The sequence below is a fragment of the Pleurodeles waltl genome, chromosome 8 (genome assembly GCF_031143425.1).
Source record: "Pleurodeles waltl isolate 20211129_DDA chromosome 8, aPleWal1.hap1.20221129, whole genome shotgun sequence".
NCBI classification, from domain to species: domain Eukaryota; kingdom Metazoa; phylum Chordata; class Amphibia; order Caudata; family Salamandridae; genus Pleurodeles; species Pleurodeles waltl.
This window is the reverse complement of record NC_090447.1, coordinates 1,109,930,799-1,109,950,361: the sequence shown is the minus strand read 5'-3', so window position 1 is coordinate 1,109,950,361 and position 19,563 is coordinate 1,109,930,799.

Below are 19,563 nucleotides of genomic sequence, written 5' to 3'. Positions count from 1 at the left end.
TGTGTGGGTAGGCCTAGCGCCCGCAACAGGAAATGTCCCAAAACACAACATGGACACATCACATTTTCCCAAAGAAAACTGACCTGTGTTTTGCAAAGTGCCTAGCTGTGGAGTTTGGCCTCTAGGTCATCCGCAGCTAGGAAAACCTAGCAAACCTAGACATTTCTGAAAAGTAGACACCTAGGGCAACCCAGGATAAGGTAACTTGTGGTGCTCTCAAAATTCTTAGCAAACCTCAAAGTTTGGCAAAAAAAAACACCTTTTCCTCAAATTTCGATGCTGCAAAGTTCTGGAATCTGATGGGAGCCACAAACTTCCTCCACCCAGTATTTCCCCAGGTCTCCTGATAAAAATGGCACCTCACTTCTGTGGTTAGGTCTAGTGCCCAGAACAGGAAATGTCCCAAAACACTACGTGGACACATCTAAATTATCAAATACAAAACGACCTGTTTTTCTGGGGAGGAGGGGCACCTGCATTTTTGGCCCTGGTCTCAGCAGCCATCTAGGTAAACTCAGACATTTCTAAAAACTATACACTTAGGGGAACCTAGGATGGGGTAAGTTGTGGCGCTCGCACCAGGTTCTGTTACCCAGAATCCTTAGCAAACCTCAAAGCTTAGCAAAAAAAAAACACTTTTTCCTCAAATTGCCGCGCAGCTCCACCTGTCTGTGCCCGTGCCCTTCACCCCGTCCTCGCTACTGCTGCTAGTTCGAGGCCCTCCACCACCTGCAGGCACCTGCCTGCGCCTCATCCCTGGTGTCTAGTGGGTTCCGTGAGTATTGTGCCTCTGTTGCTGTATCTGTCTCGTTTTTTGGGTCATTTGCCCCTTGGTTTGTGCCAGTTCCGTGTTTTTTGCTTCTGTGCTATTTTTCCTGTGCGCCTTTAATTGCCGCTTTTTGGTGCATTTCCTGCCCATTTTTGGCTTCTCAGCCGCTCCTTCATGCCGCTGCCCACTGCGCCCCCGCCCCCTCACACCCCCAGTCGCTCCCATTCACTCCCCGCTCCCACCTCCCAGCTGCTGCTCTCTCCCACCTCCCCTTCTTAATGGCAGCCGTTGCACAGTGCTCTAAGTGACCCCTGACCTGCTTTTAAGGCCAAGAGCTCGCTCCACTCATCGCGCAGCTCCACCTGTCTGTGCCCATGCCCTTCACCCCGCCGTCGCTACTGCTGCGAGTTCGAGGCCCTCCACCACACGCAGGCATCTGCCTGCGCCTCATCCCTGGTGTCTAGTGGGTTCCGTGAGTATTGTGCCTCTGTTGCTGTATCTGTCTCTGTTTTTGACCATTTGCCCTTTGGTTTGTGCCATTTCAGAGTTTTTTGCTTCTGCGCTATTTTTCCTGTGTGCCTTTAATTGTTGCTTTTTGGTGCATTTCCTGCCCGATTTTGGCTTCTCAGCCGCTCCTTCCCACTGCTGCATCCCTGCGGCCCTGCCTCCCTAACACCCCTAGTCGCTCACTTTCGACATCGCCGAACACCTACACTTAGAGATCAACGCCAACACCACTCTCGGAGGAACCCTCGTCTACAGACCCCCAGTCTCCCGCCCACAGTTCAGTGACTCCATCACTGACATAATCAGCACCCAGGCCCTCACCTCCACAAACATTCTCCTCAGCGACTTGAATGTTCACCTTGAGAACGCCAACGACAGCAACTCCACCACCTTGATCGCAAACCTCGGCAACCTGGTTCTCAAACAACTGGTCACGACGCTCACCCACTCTGCCGGCCACACACTAGACCCCGTCTTCTCCGCCAGCAGCCACATCACCTTCAGCCATACCACTGAACTCCATTGGACCGACCACCGCTGCGTCCATTTCATCTTCCAGAAACCCACCGATTACCACCGCCCACAACACATCCTCCGCAGCAGCTGGAACAAGATCTCGGAAAACCAACTGATCTCTACCCTCGCCCGGGCCATGCTACCTAGCACCACCGACCCCAACACAGCCTCAACAACCTCAGACACTGGCTAGACGACTGCACCAACACCCTGGCTCCACTGAGAAAATCCCAAAACAACAGCACCAGCACCAAGGCCATCTTGTTCACTGTCGACCTTCAGTCCTCTAAGCGAGAGTGCCGGTTAATTGAGAAGAAGTGGTGCCATGAACCAACTGAGAGCAACCACGTCATCCTCAAGACACCCATCCGCAAACACCACCAGCTCATCCGGACGACCAAAAGATCCTTCTATAAAGACTGCATCGACAACAATGCCCAGAACTCACTATCCCCAGGTCATGCTCCATCAACCCACCTCCTTCGCAAGACCTCTGCAACTCCCTCGCTACCTTTTTCTGTCACAAGATCACGGAAATACACAACAGCTTCAACTCCTCACCCACCATCACCACCACAGCCGCCACCAACCCTGAGGCACCCAGCCACACCAACCTCTTGCTTTCCTGGACCCACATCAACGACGAGGACACCATAAAAGCCATGAGCCCCATCCACTCCGGCTCTCTTGCCGACCCCTGCCCCCACCATATCTTCAACAAAGCGAGCCCCATCATGGCTCCCCAACTCTGCACTATCATAAACAGCTCTTTCAAGGCTGCCACCTTCCCAGAGAGTTGAAAGCATGCCAAAGTCAACGCCCTTCTGAAGAAACCCAAAGTGGACCCGAAGACCTCAAGAATTACCGTCCCATCTCCCGCCTCCCATTCCCAGAGAAGGTCATTGAAAAGATCATCCAGTCAGCTGACCCGCTTCCTGTAATTCAACAACACGCTGGACATTTCCCAATCAGGATTCCGCAGAAACCACAGCACCAAGACCGCCCTAATTGCCGCAACCAACGACATCAGGACCATGCTCAACAAAGGCAAAACCGTGGCCCTCATCCTCCTGGACCTCTCGGCTGCTTTTGACACCGTCAGCTACCACAACCTCTGCACTCGCCTCTACAACGCAGGGATCCACCACAAAGCTTTTGACTGGATCACGTCCTTCTTCTCCGGCACAACGCAGAGAGTCCGCCTCCTTCCCTTCCTGTCAAGGGTCACCAAAACCATCTGTGGCGTTCCCCAAAGATCTTCTCTCAGCCCAATCCTTTTTAACATCTACATGGCACAGATCGCCAACATTGTCCGATCCCACAACCTCTACATCGTCTCCTATGCCGACGATACCCAGCTGATCCTCTTACTCACCAAGGACCCCGTCACCGCCAAAACCAACCTACACGACGGACTGCATGCCATCGCCATCTGGATGGAGAAGAGCCGCCTCAAACTTAACTCGGACAAAACAGAGATCCTCATCCTCAGCTCCAACCACTCCGCATGGGACGACTCATGGTGGCCAGCCACCCTAGGAACCGCACCTACACCAACCACCCACGCACACAATCTAGGCTTCATCCTAGACTCATCACTCACCATGACCCAGCAAGTCAACGCCGTCTCATCCTCCTGCTTTAACACACTCTGCATGCTTTGCAAGATCTTCTGATGGATCCCCACCGAAACAAGAAGGACGGTCACCCACGCTCTTGTCAGCATCAGACTGTACTACGGCAACGCGCTCTATGCAGGAACTACAGCCAATCTCCAGAAGAAACTACAACATACACAGAACACCTCTGCACACCTCATCCTCAACATCCCACGCCACAACCACATCTCAGCCCACCTCAAAGTCCCGCACTGGCTCCCTGTCACCAAGAGGATCACCTTCAAACTCCTCATCCATGCTCACAAAGCCCTTCACAACACAGGCCCGGCCTACCTCCATGAGCGACTTACCTTCCACATTCCCACCTGCCAACCCCTTTTGAAACTAAAAGGTGTTCCAAAAGGATCAACACAATCACCTTTTCTTTTCAGTCTTTACTTCTAACCAACTTCTTCTACCTTCCGTACTACTATTACATTGATGACATATTTCTCTGCTGGAAATCATCATCACTGTGACATATTGGGGGTCATTCCAACCCTGGCGGTCGGTGTTAAAGCGGCGGCCAACCCGACAATAGGCAGGCGGTCAAAAAAATGGAATTCTGACCCTGGCAGAAACCGCCAACACAGCCTGCCACTTTAACACTCCGACCGCCATGGCGGGACAAACAAACAGCGCGGCGGTCACCGCCAACAGACAGGCGGGCGACAATGTACCGCCCACCCTATCACAACTCACAAATCTGCCACCTTTTCCGGGGCGGGAGCCCCGCCGATAAAAACACGGCGGAAACAGACTACGAACGGGAAAACTCTCACCTCTATACAATATGATCATGAAATGTAAATATATTGTAAGGCTAAGTAAAAAATTATTTCGAACATCTATAACTATATACACATATGTAAATTGTCCTGTCCAAATTGGGTTTCAGTCATTGTACGTGGGCCAATGGGTCCAAACACATGGACAAAGCCCATACAGGAGACCCAATTCCATTGGAGAGAACACTGCAGGGGCATCAGATAGCAAAACTACAGGCATCTCAGGGGGAAGGGAAGGGGAGGCACCTCAGCCACATGAGTCCACAACGACAGATCCACGAGGGGCCTCCATGGCCACTGTCCCATCCTGGGGAGTGCAAAGCCACAGTCTCTCAAGTCTCTACAGTGGGTGGGTTGCCCACTGTTCCATCCTGGGGAGTGCAAAGCCACAGTCTCTCAAGTCTCTACAGTGGGTGGGTTGCCCACTGTGCCATCCTGGGGAGTGCAAAGCCACAGTCTCTCAAGTCTCTACAGTGGGTGGATTGCCCACTGTGCCATCCTGGGGAGTGCAAAGCCACAGTCTCTCAAGTCTCTACAGTGGGTGGATTGCCCACTGTACCATCCTGGGGAGTGCAAAGCCACAGTCTCTCAAGTCTCTACAGTGGGTGGGTTGCCCACTGCTGCATCCTGGGGAGTGCAAAGCCACAGTCTCTCAAGTGGATTACAGACTCCACTGGTACTGGAGGAGGCATGGTGCCTAGAGTGCATCGTGCAGCCCTGCCCGACACAGATCCGGGCCTGCCCCTTCTGCCAATGGGCCAGCGGTGCTTGACTTGAAGGGCCCAGCGGAGCGGTGCAGAGACGGCTGTGCCCAGCGGAGCGGTGCAGAGACGGCGGGGCCCAGCAGATCGGTGCTTGAGATGAAAGGCCCAGCGGAGCGTGCTTGAGACGGCGGGGCCCAGCGGAGCGTTGCAGAGACAGCGGGGCCCAGCGGAGCGGTACTTGAGATGAAGGGCCCAGCGGAGCGGTGCTTGAGATGAAGGGCCCAGCGGAGCGGTGCTTGAGACAGCGGGGCCCAGCGGAACGGTGCTTGAGATGAAGGGCCCAGCGGAGCGGTGCTTGAGATGAAGGGCCCAGCGGAGCGGTGCTTGAGATGAAGGGCCCAGCGGAGCGGTGCTTGAGATGAAGGGCCCAACAGAGCGGTGCTTGAGACGGCGGGGCCCAGCGGAGCGGTGCAGAGACGGCGGGGCCCAGCGGAGCGCTGCTTGAGATGAAGGGCCCAGCGGAGCGGTGCTTGAGATGAAGGGCCCAGCGGAGCGGTGCTTGAGACGGCGGGGCCCTGTTCAGCGGTTCTTGAGACGGCGGTGCCCTGTTCAGCGGTGCTTGTCTTGAAGGGCCCTGTTCAGCGGTGCTTGTCTTGAAGGGCCCTGTTCAGTGATTCTTGAGACGGCGGTGCCCTGTTCAGCGGTGCTTGTCTTGAAGGGCCCTGTTCAGCGGTTCTTGAGACGGCGGTGCCCTGTTCAGCGGTGCTTGTCTTGAAGGGCCCTGTTCAGCGGTTCTTGAGACGACGGTGCCCTGTTCAGCGGTGCTTGTCTTGAAGGGCCCTGTTCAGCGGTTCTTGAGACAGAGGTGCCCTGTTCAGCGGTGCTTGTCTTGAAGGGCCCTGTTCAGCGGTGCTTGTCTTGAAGGGCCCTGTTCAGCGGTTCTTGAGACGGCGGTGCCCTGTTCAGCGGTGCTTGTCTTGAAGGGCCCTGTTCAGCGGTGCCAGAGACGGCGGTGCCCTGTTCAGCGGTGCTTGTCTTGAAGGGCCCTGTTCAGCAGTGCTTGAGACGGCGGTGCCCTGTTCAGCGGTGCTTGTCTTGAAGGGCCCTGTTCAACGGTGCTTGAGACGGCGGTGCCCTGTTCAGCGGTGCTTGTCTTGAAGGGCCCTGTTCAGCGGTGCTTGTCTTGAAGGGCCCTGTTCAGCGGTGCTTGTCTTGAAGGGCCCTGTTCAGTGGTTCTTGAGACGGCGGTGCCCTGTTCAGCGGTGCTTGTCTTGAAGGGCCCTGTTCAGCGGTGCTTGTCTTGAAGGGCCCTGTTCAGTGATTCTTGAGACAGCGGTGCCCTGTTCAGCGGTGCTTGTCTTGAAGGGCCCTGTTCAGCGGTTCTTGAGACGGCGGTGCCCTGTTCAGCGGTGCTTGTCTTGAAGGGCCCTGTTCAGCGGTTCTTGAGACGACGGTGCCCTGTTCAGCGGTGCTTGTCTTGAAGGGCCCTGTTCAGCGGTTCTTGAGACAGAGGTGCCCTGTTCAGCGGTGCTTGTCTTGAAGGGCCCTGTTCAGCGGTGCTTGTCTTGAAGGGCCCTGTTCAGCGGTGCCAGAGACGGCGGTGCCCTGTTCAGCGGTGCTTGTCTTGAAGGGCCCTGTTCAGCGGTGCTTGAGACGGCGGTGCCCTGTTCAGCGGTGCTTGTCTTGAAGGGCCCTGTTCAACGGTGCTTGAGACGGCGGTGCCCTGTTCAGCGGTGCTTGTCTTGAAGGGCCCTGTTCAGCGGTGCTTGTCTTGAAGGGCCCTGTTCAGCGGTTCTTGAGACGGCGGTGCCCTGTTCAGCGGTGCTTGTCTTGAAGGGCCCTGTTCAGCGGTTCTTGAGACGGCGGTGCCCTAGGGCCCTGTTCAGCGGTGCTTGTCTTGAAGGGCCCTGTTCAGCGGTGCTTGGCATGTGTCTCCAGGGCACCAGATCCGGCCAATATATGGTGTTCACTCGCCATCCGACTTCTCGCTTGCGGGGCCCTCCTGTGCTGGAGTCCCGGGCCCGTGGGTGTCCTCCTTCACACCCGGAATGGGGCTGGTGGGGCCCTCCTGGGAAGCTCGCCTGCTGCCGGACTTGTCGGCCGTGCTGCCCTTGCCATCCTTCCGTGAGTTTCTGTGGCCCTTGCCTCCCTTTGTCGATGTGCCAGGTGGCACCCCACTTCCTGACGGTGCCAGGGTAGTGCCTTTGGAGGCTACCGTCTCTGGCCTCTCGCGCCGGGCCTTGCCTTTTTTGTCTTTTTTCCCAGGGGGTGGGCTGGCTGTCCCTTTACTGCTGGCCGATGTAGCTGCCCTTGAAGGTGGTGAACTCCAATATCCATGGACTATGGTCCTTGTAGGTCCAGGGGTTGTGGTGGCTGAGGTGCTGATTGGACTCTTACGAGATGGAGGGGGTAGGTCAGGTGATGGAAAGAGGTTAATTTTGGAGAGGAAAAACTTTTTAGGAGCAGTGGGAAGGGTTGGTGCAGTGGGTATGGGAGTGGAGGAAGAGGATGTGGTTGTAGGAGAGTCAAGTGTGGTGTCTTTGGGTGCAGGTGCTTGTGACGGAGGCTGTCGTGAGGTGGATGGCTGTTGGGTGGGTGGCTGCCTGCGTTTGTGTGGTTTGGAAGAGGGTGTGACAGACACACTGGGAGAGGACACAGGGGAGACGTCACAGGGAGGGAGGAGGGAGACGAGGAGGAGGGGGACACAGAGGAGGCAGTGGCTGTTGGTATGTCTGCATGTGGCTGTTGCTTGTGTGAATGCTTGTGTGATGTGTGGTGCTTATGTCTGGATGAGCTGCCCTTGGGTGTTGAGGTGTGTGCAGGCTGGTTTGTAGGTGTGTCTGGGATAGGCAGAGGAACAGGGGAGTGGGACTGGGTGGAGGAAGTTGGAGGAGGGAGGCAGGAGACAGGGACAATGGCTGCCGTCAGTGCTGAGGCCAGAGCGTTGAACGATCGCTGATGGGCAGCCTGACCCGAATGAATGCCCTCCAGGTATGCATTGCTCCGGTGCACCTCCCTTTCTACACCCTGGATGGCATTCAAAAGGGTAGACTGCCCAACAATGAGCGTCCTGAGGAGGTCAATGACCTCCTCACTGAGGGCAGCAGGGGTAACTGGGGCAGGGCCTGAGGTGCCTGGGGCGAAGGAGATGCCCGCCTTCGTGTGCGAGCGGGCACGGGGCGAACGCTGAGGGGCTGCTTGGAGGGCAGAGCTGGTGCGGCTGTACCTGTTGTTGCGGTGGGCACGGATGTTGCCGCCACCACAAGGGAGCTCCCTTCCGAGGACGTGTCTGTGTCGCTGATGTCTCCACGTGTCCCCGTTGTGGAGCTCCCCTCGCCCTCCGTCTCACTGGTGAACTCCGAGTCGGTTGCATGGCCCTCCGGGGCCATGTGAGATGCAGCTCCCTCGTGCTCCGATGCCACTTCTCCTCCGCCTGATGATGCTAATGCACACATGAACAGGAAGAGCACAAAAAAGGGGGGGAAATAAAGACATGTTGAGTGCATGCATTGGCAACACAGTTGGCGGAGAGGAAAGAGACAGAAGCCCCCTGCACTACGCCGCGCACTTGGGGTACACTACTCGATCATTGGGACTTGGCCTACAAGCCTGTGGATGACAACTGCACACATAGGTGACACAGGGCCATGGATAGCTGTACTTGGCACTCTACAGAGGTGGGGGGCGGGGGCACAGGGCCATGCCTAACGGAGGGGCCTAGCCTACAGAAATCGCCCTGGCCTAGGGATACCCACAGCCCTCCTCCCCCACCCAGACACCTCCACTGCGCGCTAAGATAGCAGAATGTGCTGGTACTCACCCCCTTGTGTCTGCTGTGATGTCCTCATGCGCCCATCCAAATCTGGGTAGGTGGGCCACCGCCAGGATCCGAGACATCAGGGGGGTCAATTGACGAGTGGCACCCCTCCTACGTTGGGAGGCCATCCCCAGCAGAGCCTCCGCGGTCTTCCTGCTCCCACGGCGGATGTCCTCCCACCTCTTGCGGCAGTGGGTGCCCCGTCTGTTGTGGACCCCTAGGGTCCGGACGTCCTTGGCGATGGCACGCCAAATGTCGATTTTCTGATGGGCGCTGACCTATGTGACATGTACAGGGGGAGAAAATTAAATATCATCACCTTCTGCATGCTCGATGTGAGTGGCCCCCCATCCCCACCCTTGCCATGTGGCACATGCTCTCATCTGTCGTTTGATGCATGTCTCATTCGCTCCCCTCCCCACCATCGTTCATTCACCCCACTCAACCCAGGCATTGGCCACAAAGCATGGTCCCAGTGTACTTACCTGTTGGTCTGGAGGACCGTAGAGTAGCGCATACTGGGGGAGGACCCCATCCACGAGTTTCTCCAATTCTTCAGAAGTGAAGGCAGGGGCCCTTTCCCCAGTCGCAGCAGCCATTGTCTCTTCCAGACCGAGGTCACAGCAGCACTTGCAGTATAGGTCCTCTCCTGTGAATGATCAGGTCTCGAGTGATTAAGCTGATAGAAAATGGCAGTCACGCCCGCGGCAGTGCGTACCGCTGGTGGTGCGTACCGTGACCGCCGGTGCACATCGTCATTGGCTCCTGAAACCCATAGGCTTCAATGTTAACCAATGCGGCTTTGCACCGCGGTCTTGACCGCCTACCGCCACGGTGTGCCACGCCAGTGCATTGACCTCACATCCCATTGTCACACTTCACAGGTCAGGCAGCCGCCATTTCAAGGGCCCACATGGCTTCAATTCTACTGCGTCACACAGGCCTAGGCCTTGCATCGCCACTCATACAAGCCATTCAATGCATAGAGAATCGCGTACTGTGCAAGCTGTGGGAAATTACCTGTGGATTGATTGACTCTGTGCTCCATGTTGTCCTTCCTAGGCACCGTCTGCTGGGACTTGCGAGGAGATGGAGGAATGTTCCCGTGTACAGACCGCTGGTGGACCTGTCGACAATGGAAGAAAGACATGTCATACTGACATACAGGCTTGACCGAGCCACTATACAGGAACTGTGTTCCCAGCTGGAGCCAGACCTGATGTCACCTATCCGCCAGCCCACAGGGATCCCCCCTCTAGTGCAGGTGCTGTCAGTACTCCATTTTTTGGCAAGTGGGTCATTTCAATCAACAGTGGCCATGTCATCAGGGATGTCTCAGCCAATGTTTTCAAAGGTGTTGTCCAGAGTGTTGTCTGCCCAGATGAAATACATGCGGAGCTACATTGTTTTCCCTGAGGTGGGCGAATTGGCTACAGTGAAGGGTGATTTCTATGCCCTAGGACATATTCCCATCATCATTGGTGCCATTGATGGGACCCATGTGGCTTTGGTACCCCCCAGAGATAGGGAACAGGTGTACAGGAACAGAAAAAGTTATCATTCGATGAATGTCCAGGTGGTCTGTTTGGCTGACCAGTACATCTCCCATGTAAATGCCAAGTTCCCTGGGTCAGTGCATGACGTGTACATCATGCGAAATAGCAGCATCCCTTATGTGATGGAACAGCTACAGAGACACCGTGTGTGGCTAATTGGTGACTCTGGTTACCCCAACCTGTCATGGCTACTGACGCCAGTGAGGAATCCCAGGACAAGGGCAGAGGAACGGTACAATGAGGCCCATGGGCGTACTAGGAGGGTGATCGAGCGGACCTTCGGCCTCCTGAAGGCCAGGTTTAGGTGCCTGCATATGACAGGTGGGTCCCTAATGTACTCACCAAAGAAGGTGTGCCAGATCATCGTGGCCTGCTGTATGCTTCACAACCTGGCTTTGAGACGCCAGGTGCCTTTTCTGCAGGAGGATGGTCCAGATGGTGGTGTTGTGGCAGCTGTGGAGCCTGTGGAGAGTGAAGAGGAGGAAGATGACGGGGACGACACAGACAACAGGGACACAGTGATACAACAGTATTTTCAATAAAACACAGGTAAGAATCAACACCGGCATTTTACAATTACTTACAGTCTCTTGCCTCTCTAGTGTCTGAGTTTCCCCCCAGTGTATGTTAACTGAGTTGTGACTTTCCCTTCCAATTTCAGAGATGTGGGCCCCACTGCGTGACCTCTGCTTTGTTTCCCCATGGACTACAGCTGTGTGACAGTGGTATGTTGTCATCACAATGTAACTGGACATTTTGGCACGGTTATGTCTAATACATTTGTTCAAAATACAGGGAGACTCCAGATTATTTTGGTGCAATAAGTGATTTTATTAAAGTGCTCAATTTAGGGACATGGTTGAAAATCGATGATGGGTGATGGTGGAGGAATGTCCATGGCAGAGTCCAGATTTTCAGTCTCACAGGTGCATTGTCCATATGCCTGTGGAAGGATGGAGCAGGGGCAGTTTAAGGTTGGACAGGGTGACAATGTGGGACAGTGGGATGACATCCGGGGGTATCCTTTGCTGGCGGGGGTCTTGGCATCCTACTCTGTCTTCTTCCGAGATCTCAGGCCCCGCTTGCGGGGTGGTTCTTCTTCTGCAGGGGGTGGGGTTCTGGTGGCCTGTTGTTGTGTCGGGGCCTCCTGTCCACTAGCGCCGGCAGAGGTGGTAGCCTGTTCATGGTCCATGCTAGTGACAGGGGCCCTTTGTGGTGCCACATGGTCCCGCAATGTGGTGACAATCTGGTTGAGAGCCACGACGATGGTCCCCATTGCGGAACTAATGCTTAGGAGTTCTTCCCTGAACCCCATTAACTGTTCCTCCTGCAGTACCTGGATCTCCTGGAACCTGGCCAGTACCGTAGCCATTGTCTCCTGGGAGTGGTGGTATGCTCCCATGATGGAGGAGAGGGCCTTGTGGAGAGTGGGTTCCCTAGGCCTGTCCCCCCCCTGTCGCACAGCAGCCCTCCCAGTTCCCCTGTGTTCCTGGGCCTCTGTCCTCTGGACCGTGTGCCCACTACCACTGCCCCCAGGTCCCTGTTGTTGTTGGGGTGGTGGGTTAACCTGGGTTCCCTGTAGTGGTGGACACACCGCTGATTGACGTGTCCTGGAGACAGAGGCATGGGCCCGCTGGGTGGGAGCTGTGCTGGTGTTCCCAGAAGGGGTTAGGTCTGCTGTGGCCTGTGGCTGTGTGAGGAGAACCGACTGTCCCGAGGTCCCCGATGGGCTGGGCTGGTCATCTGGGTCCAGGGAGACAGAGCTGCTGTCATCACTGGGGGCCTCTTCTGGGGGTGGAGTGGACATTTCTGGACCCTCCTGGGCGGTGTGGTGGCGTTCGGGTCCTGCAGGGGTATAAGAGTATGGTTATTGCTTCTGTGTGTGCCATATCGTGCAATGGGTGGGTGCCCGTGTACCCCAGTGCTGTCATTCCCTTGTGGGGGCTGTTGTGACGGTGGCTTGTGGGGGTGATGGGTATGTGCAGTGGGCATGCTTTGGTGATGGGTGTCCATGCTTTGTGGACGCATGCAGGGCTAGGTGTTGGGATGGGTGGGTTGTGATGGTGAGCCATTTGCAAGGAGTTGGTGTGATGGGGGTGGGTGTGAGGGTGGGGGTATGATTTGGCATGCAGGTGGGGTTGGGGGGAATGGAGTAGTGCAGATTTAACTTACCAGAGTCCATTCCTCCAGCTACTCCTGCGAGGCCCTCAGGATGCAGGATGTTCAAGACTTGCTCCTCCCATGCTGTAAATTCTGGGGGAGTAGGCGGGGGTCCGCCGCCAGTCTTCTGCACCGCGATGTTGTGCCTTGATACCATGGAACGCACCTTCCCCCGTAGGTCGTTCCACCGCTTCCTGATGTCATCCCGATTTCGTGGATGCTGTCCCACAGCGTTGACCCTGTCCACTATTCTTTGCCATAGCTCCATCTTCCTGGCAATGGTGGTGTGCTGCACCTGTGTCCCGAAGAGCTGGGGCTTTACCCAAACTATTTCCTCCACCATGACCCTGAGTTCAGCGTCTGAAAACCGGGGGTGTCTTTGGGGTGCCATGGTGTGGTGTGGATGAGGTGTGGGGTGGTGTATGTGTTGATGAGTGTGGTGAGTGTGGTGTTTTGTGCGTGGATATTGTGTGGGTGATGGTGTGGTTTGCCTCTGTGTGATGGTGTTCTCTATTCTGTGCTGTCTCTCTCTGGCCTTCTGTCGGTTTTTTTTGTCGTAGGGGTTTGTGGGTGATGTGGGTGTGTGTTTTATATTGTATTGGGTGTGTGGGAGTGGTGTGTGTATGTGTCTCAGGTGTGTGTATTTCAAAATGTCCAATGTGGCAGTGTTTTGGAGCTGTGTGTGTATTTTGAGCGCGGCGGTGTGTAAAGCCAATGGAATACCGCGGTTGAAAGACCGCCGCATGGATTAGTGGGTCGGAATGGCATGGGCGTATTTCTGTTGGCGTGACAGTGGAGGTTTGGTCATCGCCAGTTTTTCGCTGGCCGTTGGTGTGGCGGACTTTTGTGGATGTCGGGTTTTTGGCGGTTTGCCAGTTGCGGGTCAGAATTACCGTGGCGGTTTACCGCGACCGCGGCGGTGTTATGGCGGTCTTCTGACCGGCGGTAAGCGCCTTTTACCGCCGAGGTCAGAATGACCCCCTCAATGTTGAATGGCACAACACAAGTATAAACTTAGCCTCCTTAAAGCTTGAGTTCCTCTTGATTTTCCATCACAATTAATTAATTTTGAGCAAAGCTGGCCTAAAGCAATGATTGTCTTGGGCTGCATCCCTTGAATTATTGGATGTTGTAGGCTTCATTTTGGACAGACAATTACACACAATAACCTTTGTCACCTTCTCATGTCACACTGGCTTAATGTTGTTTTTAATGTTCTGTCCCAACCACACTGCCCTGAACTCATCATGATTAAAACTATTCCTATGTATTTAATGAAAATAATATCAAATAACTCAACCTTAAATCTCTCAAATGTATATAATGTGATGCTTTCATTGCTCACAGGTACCGGTATTGTTTAAGCCATAGACTATGGGGGTTATTCTAACTTTGGAGGAGGTGTTAATCCGTCCCAAAAGTGACGGAAAAGTTACGGATTTACCACCAGGCGTATTACGAGTCCATTATATCCTATGGAACTCGTAATACGGCTGGTGGTATATCCGTCACTTTACCGTCACTTTTGGGACGGATTAACACTCCTCCAAAGTTAGAATAACAGACCTATATGTATTCAAAGCTTTCTTATACATTCTTGTAATTTAGAAGTATTCTTATACTTTATACATGGATAATAAGGTCCCAGCCCAGGCTTCCCCATGCTGCTGCTTCACTTTTGCGCCTGACTTCTCTTAGCATTTCCCCCTGTTTTTTTAGTGTTTTCTCCTTCCCTTTCCCTCATTCTGACTTCTCATGTCACACTGGCTTAATGTTGTTTTTGATGTTCTGTCCCAACCACACTGCACTGACCTCATCATGATTAAAGCTATTCCTATGTATTTAATGAAAATAATATCAAATAACTCAACCTTAAATCTCTCAGATGTATATAATGTGATGCTTTCATTGCTCACGGGTACCTATATTGTTTAAGCCATAGACTATGGGGGTTATTCTAACTTTGGAGGAGTGTTAATCCGTCCCAAAAGTGACGGTAAAGTGACGGATATACCACCAGCCGTATTACGAGTTCCATAGGATATAATGGACTCGTAATACGGCTGGTGGTAAATCCGTCACTTTTCCGTCACTTTTGGGACGGATTAACACCTCCTCCAAAGTTAGAATAACCCCCTGTATGTATTCAAAGCTTTGTATACATTCTTGTAATTTAGAAGTATTCTTATACTTTATACATGGATAATAAGGTCCCAGGCCCAGGCTTCCCCATGCTGCTGCATCACTTTTGCGCCTGACTTCTCCTAGCATTTTCCCCTGTTTTTTGAGTGTTTTCTCCTTCCTTTTCCCTCATTCTCACTGCTTTCCCCAGTTTTTGTGTGCCTCTCCGTGCTCTTCCCTTTTTTTCACTGCATTCTCTTTGTTTTTTCTGCCATTTTTTCTGTGTCCTCTCCTTGCTTTTCCCTCGTTCTTACTGCTTTCTCCTTGCTTTTGCCCTCATTTTTTATGTGTCTTCTCTTTACTTTGTCTCATCTTCACTGCTTTCTCTTTGCTTTCTCGCCTGTTATTTGTGTGCCTTCTCTTTGCTTTTCCCTTGTTTTCACTACGTTCTCCTTGTCTTCCGTCATTGCTGCACCTGCCCGCTACCCAGTTATTTTCTACCTCCATCTAGCACCACCCACCACCTTGCAACAACACCCCACCTCACAGGACCTACTTAAAGGAGGCCACAGCGCGACCACATTACAGAGATACCATACGCAGTTCTTCCAGTGCTGCTGCACTGCTCTTGCTCCTGTCTTCTTGGTTTTCCACCATTTTTGTATGTGCCTGCTCTTTGCTTCTACACCATTTCCTCTGCTTTCTTCCTGCTTTTTCCTCAGTTTGTTGTGTGCCTTCTCTTTGTTTTTTCCTCAACGCACTGCTCTCTCCTTGTTTTTCAGCTGTATTTTAGTGCATTTCCATGCTTTTCCATCATTCCCAAAGCTTTTTCCTTGTTTTTCCTTCATTTTTTGTGTGCTGTCTCCTTTGCTTTCACATCAATTTCAACTGTTTTCTCCTTGCTTTTCCCCCCTTTTTTAGTATGGCTTATCCTTGCTTTTCCTTCATTCGCCCTGCTTTTCCCATTTTTTGTGTGCCCTCCCCTTGCTTTTCACTCATTTTCACAACTTTCTCTTTGCTTCCCCCTGTTTTATGTGCCTTTTCCTTGTTTTTCCCTCATTTCACTGCGTTCTCCAGAACCTGCAAGTACCTGGATACCCTGTCGGGTGACTAGCTGTGCTTGACAAATCCTGATTGATTGATATTTTGTTATCAGTGACCTTTATTGCTTAACCTCTGAATCAATTTTTCTTGCATTAAATGTCCTATCTTGATCCCATGGAAAGCATTCTATAACATTCTTAATTGGTCCATACCATATACAATTATGACAAAATTCATTGGAGATTTTGTATTTCAATTAAGAAAGTTGCATGTGATTTCTTTGAAAAATAATTTAATAGAATGCTACTACTGACAAACCACATCACCTAAACTGTCTGTAAATTTTCGTAATGAATATTGCTCACCATTTCACAGAAACCAATTCATAGAATGCCTTTTTACTCAAAATTGGCTTCTGCATACTTATTTTTTAGGAGTAAATACAATGGTGACATCCATCCCTGAACCATAAAAGCATTTTCTATCCCTAAGTTCCACCTATCCCTGAACTGTAAAACCCCTTAGTACCTCTAAACTCCACCCTTTCCTTAACCCCTCAAAATACCCTGTCCCAACACTTCACCCATCCCTGAATCCTGAAAATCCCATCTTTTATATAAACTACCCATCTATGACCCCTAAAACGTCTTACCACCCCTAACTCTATGGAACTTTGAATCTGTGAAACCTTTAAACACCTCACCATCCTAAACTCCACCAAATCATAAACCCTAAAAACTCATCATCACCTCTAACCCCTACCCATCACAGAACCTTAAAACCCTCAACCACTCTGAGCTCTGTCCATTCCTGAACACTAAAAGCCTTTCAAGACCATTATACTCCACTCAACCCAAAACCTTTACACTCCTAAACTCCACCCATCTATGATCCATAAGAGCAGCTCATCACTTCTAAACTCCATCCATTCCTAAATCCTAAAAACCCTTTCTATGCCTGAACCCCACCCATTCCTGACCCCTAAAAACCCTGATCTTTCATAAACATTACCCATCCATGAATCCAGTAACCCCTCGCTAGTCCTAAACTTCACCCACCTTTAATGGAGGTTTGGATTTATCCCTAAAATTATCTTTCCTTTAAAATGTTTCCTTTAATTTTTAATTTATTTGTCTTCCCTTGACATTTTCTATTCTTAAAATTGTTTTTACATGATTTGGCTTCCTCCAATGTGGTTTCTCAGTTTCGTTTTTCCATTAATTCACATATATCAATGTACATTTTTTTAGTGACCAAACATGATGTACATACCAATGTACTAAAGAAACATTCCTAGATTAATACATTAAATATGAGTCATGCTAATGAAGTGAGACAGGTCTAAAGTCTAACCCACAAAAAAACACATAAATATAATTCCATTGTAAGACGTGTGCTGCCTTTCATCTTTCATCCATTAAAAATGATTGCCAAAGAGTTGAATAATGACATCTGCAATTTTAATAATTAGAGGAATCTGTTTTCAGATTGTGCTGTACTGAGAGAACCTAGGCATGCTGCAACAGTCATTTTCATTGCCAGCTGGTCTTCCAGTGCAACCAGTAGCTGGCCAGCACACCCAGAGAAGTAGTTAGAAAGCACCAATGTGTGGACAGTAGCTAGTGTGGGGGCTGCAGTGGGCTGCAGGGAAAACAGGCCTCAGGAAATTGGATGCCCGGGACCCTCATGTCAAGGGCAGAAAGCAAGCCATCGTAAAGGTTGTGAGAGCCTAGCATTAGATGTTGTGGCATTGAGGGGAAGCATGCCCCTGCAGAGGTGGCCTGGCTAGGTCCAGGTGGGAGTGTGCATCCGCCCCCATCGCATTAGCTCTAGCCTAGCACAGCGCAGCCCTCACTGCAGGACTATAGCTGTGTAACTCTGCAGCAACAAACTAGAATTTGGACCGGACTGGAACTGGGATTGATAACTGGAATCTGCATCAACAGTACCACTGCACCACTGCACAATACCTGCAAAAGTAAGGCAAAGCACAGTGAAAAGAGACTCAGCACCTGGCAGAAAGTGATCAGTGCACACACTGGTAGAGTTCTGGTGGTGTGTCATGGTTTATTGTTCCATTGGAAATATTTTGGGAGTCTTTAAGATTCTGAAATTATCACAACAACACAAGAACACAGAAGTAATGCCAACTCGCCAATTTGGTGGCATAAACATCCTAGTATGCCTCTACATTTATATATGCACAACTACGCCTCCTTATGGATGTTTTCAGCAGCGTCTCGGCCTATCACAGGGAGCTGATTGACACAAAGTCTACGGAAAGGCTCAACCAAAGAAATCCCTTTCTACAGGTTGGAAGTTATCTCATTGACTGTTTTACTAGCTTCCTATCACTGCAATGGCCTAAAGGAGAGGGTTTCACACTAGCACTCTGTCAGTTAGTGCAACCAGTGCATAGCAGGTGGTGGTCATTAAGACTTCAATCGGACTGGTCTTCAAGTTCTTCAAGTGCTGCAAACACCACAAGGGCAAATCAATACCATCACAATAATAGTCACAGATAGCCTGGCGCCGTCATTTACAACTGCACTAGCAAAAAAAACTGACAGCATCCAAATGAGTGGCAAGGCAACAATGGGCAAGAAAGTATCAATAGAAGTCTTTTTAGGAAAAAAACACCTCTGCTTTATCTCTCAGATTTAACCCTACTATGAGATCCCGTAGGATTCATAGCCACTTCAAACATGCTGGAAGTCACAAAATGATCCTCAACATCACCATCTAAACCAAATCACAACTGTAAGATAAACCACCAACTGAGGGGGGGACAACTCAATCATTGTAAAGTTCTTCAACAGTTCTGTTAGCAGAGATGGACCTCACAACAAAGGCAGAGGGATGGGAGCAAAAGGGTGCAAGCATTACTACTACATCTTCCACTCTTAGCTTCCTTCCCCATAATGCTGAATCCCAGCTTCATGATCCTCAACATCACCATCTAAACCAAATCACAACTGTAAGATAAACCACCAACTTAGGGGGGGACAACTCAATCATTGTAAAGTTCTTCAACAGTTCTGTTAGCAGAGATGGACCTCACAACAAAGGCAGAGGGATGGGAGCAAAAGGGTGCAAGCATTACTACTACATCTTCCACTCTTAGCTTCCTTCCCCATAATGCTGAATCCCAGCTTCATGAGCTGCTCATCCCAGATGACTCAAATCTCTACAACTGCACAGATCCACAGCCTTGGAGTTCAATCACAGGGCTCCATTGCAGGAAATACAGACCAAAAAGAGTCAGCAGAGTCAACAGGTACTACATGGGATCTGGGGTTCATGAAGCTACTCACGCCCCACATATTGCTGCACAACACAGCAAGGACAATGACAGTGATCTAAATAGCGAGGATATCATGCAGCCACATACTCAATCATTACTGTCACAGGAACAAAGACTCACAGGGAACCCAAGTAATGACAATAAGACTTCCCTGCGCACCCTTTAATCTCCTAGTGAGCAGAGCAATCTGTTAGCCTCAATTAATGCAAATCTGGTCTTTACAATAAATGCCCTGACCTGTGGGTCAGACAAACTACAACTGCAACTAGATCTTATTCAAGCCTTACCGACTTTAATTGCCAAGATAGAGGCCAAACTCAATACCTTGGAACAAAAGGATCAGGCACTCTTGATTACATGTTCACCTCAGATAAAGTGCTTGAGCACTTGGAGACCTTTGAAATCCTTCCAACACCAAACAGTGACCACCTTCAGCTATGCACAGTGCAGAAATTATGTTCAACTAAGCACGAATGCCAGAAGATCGCAGGCACATCTAAAGGTGGCAAAAATCTACAACTAATTCAATGAATATAATGGGGATCAACCTCTCTGCAAAAACTAGAAGTTTGGGAATCCACCAGTGGCACCTTCCTGAAGACTCAAACCAGTGAATATA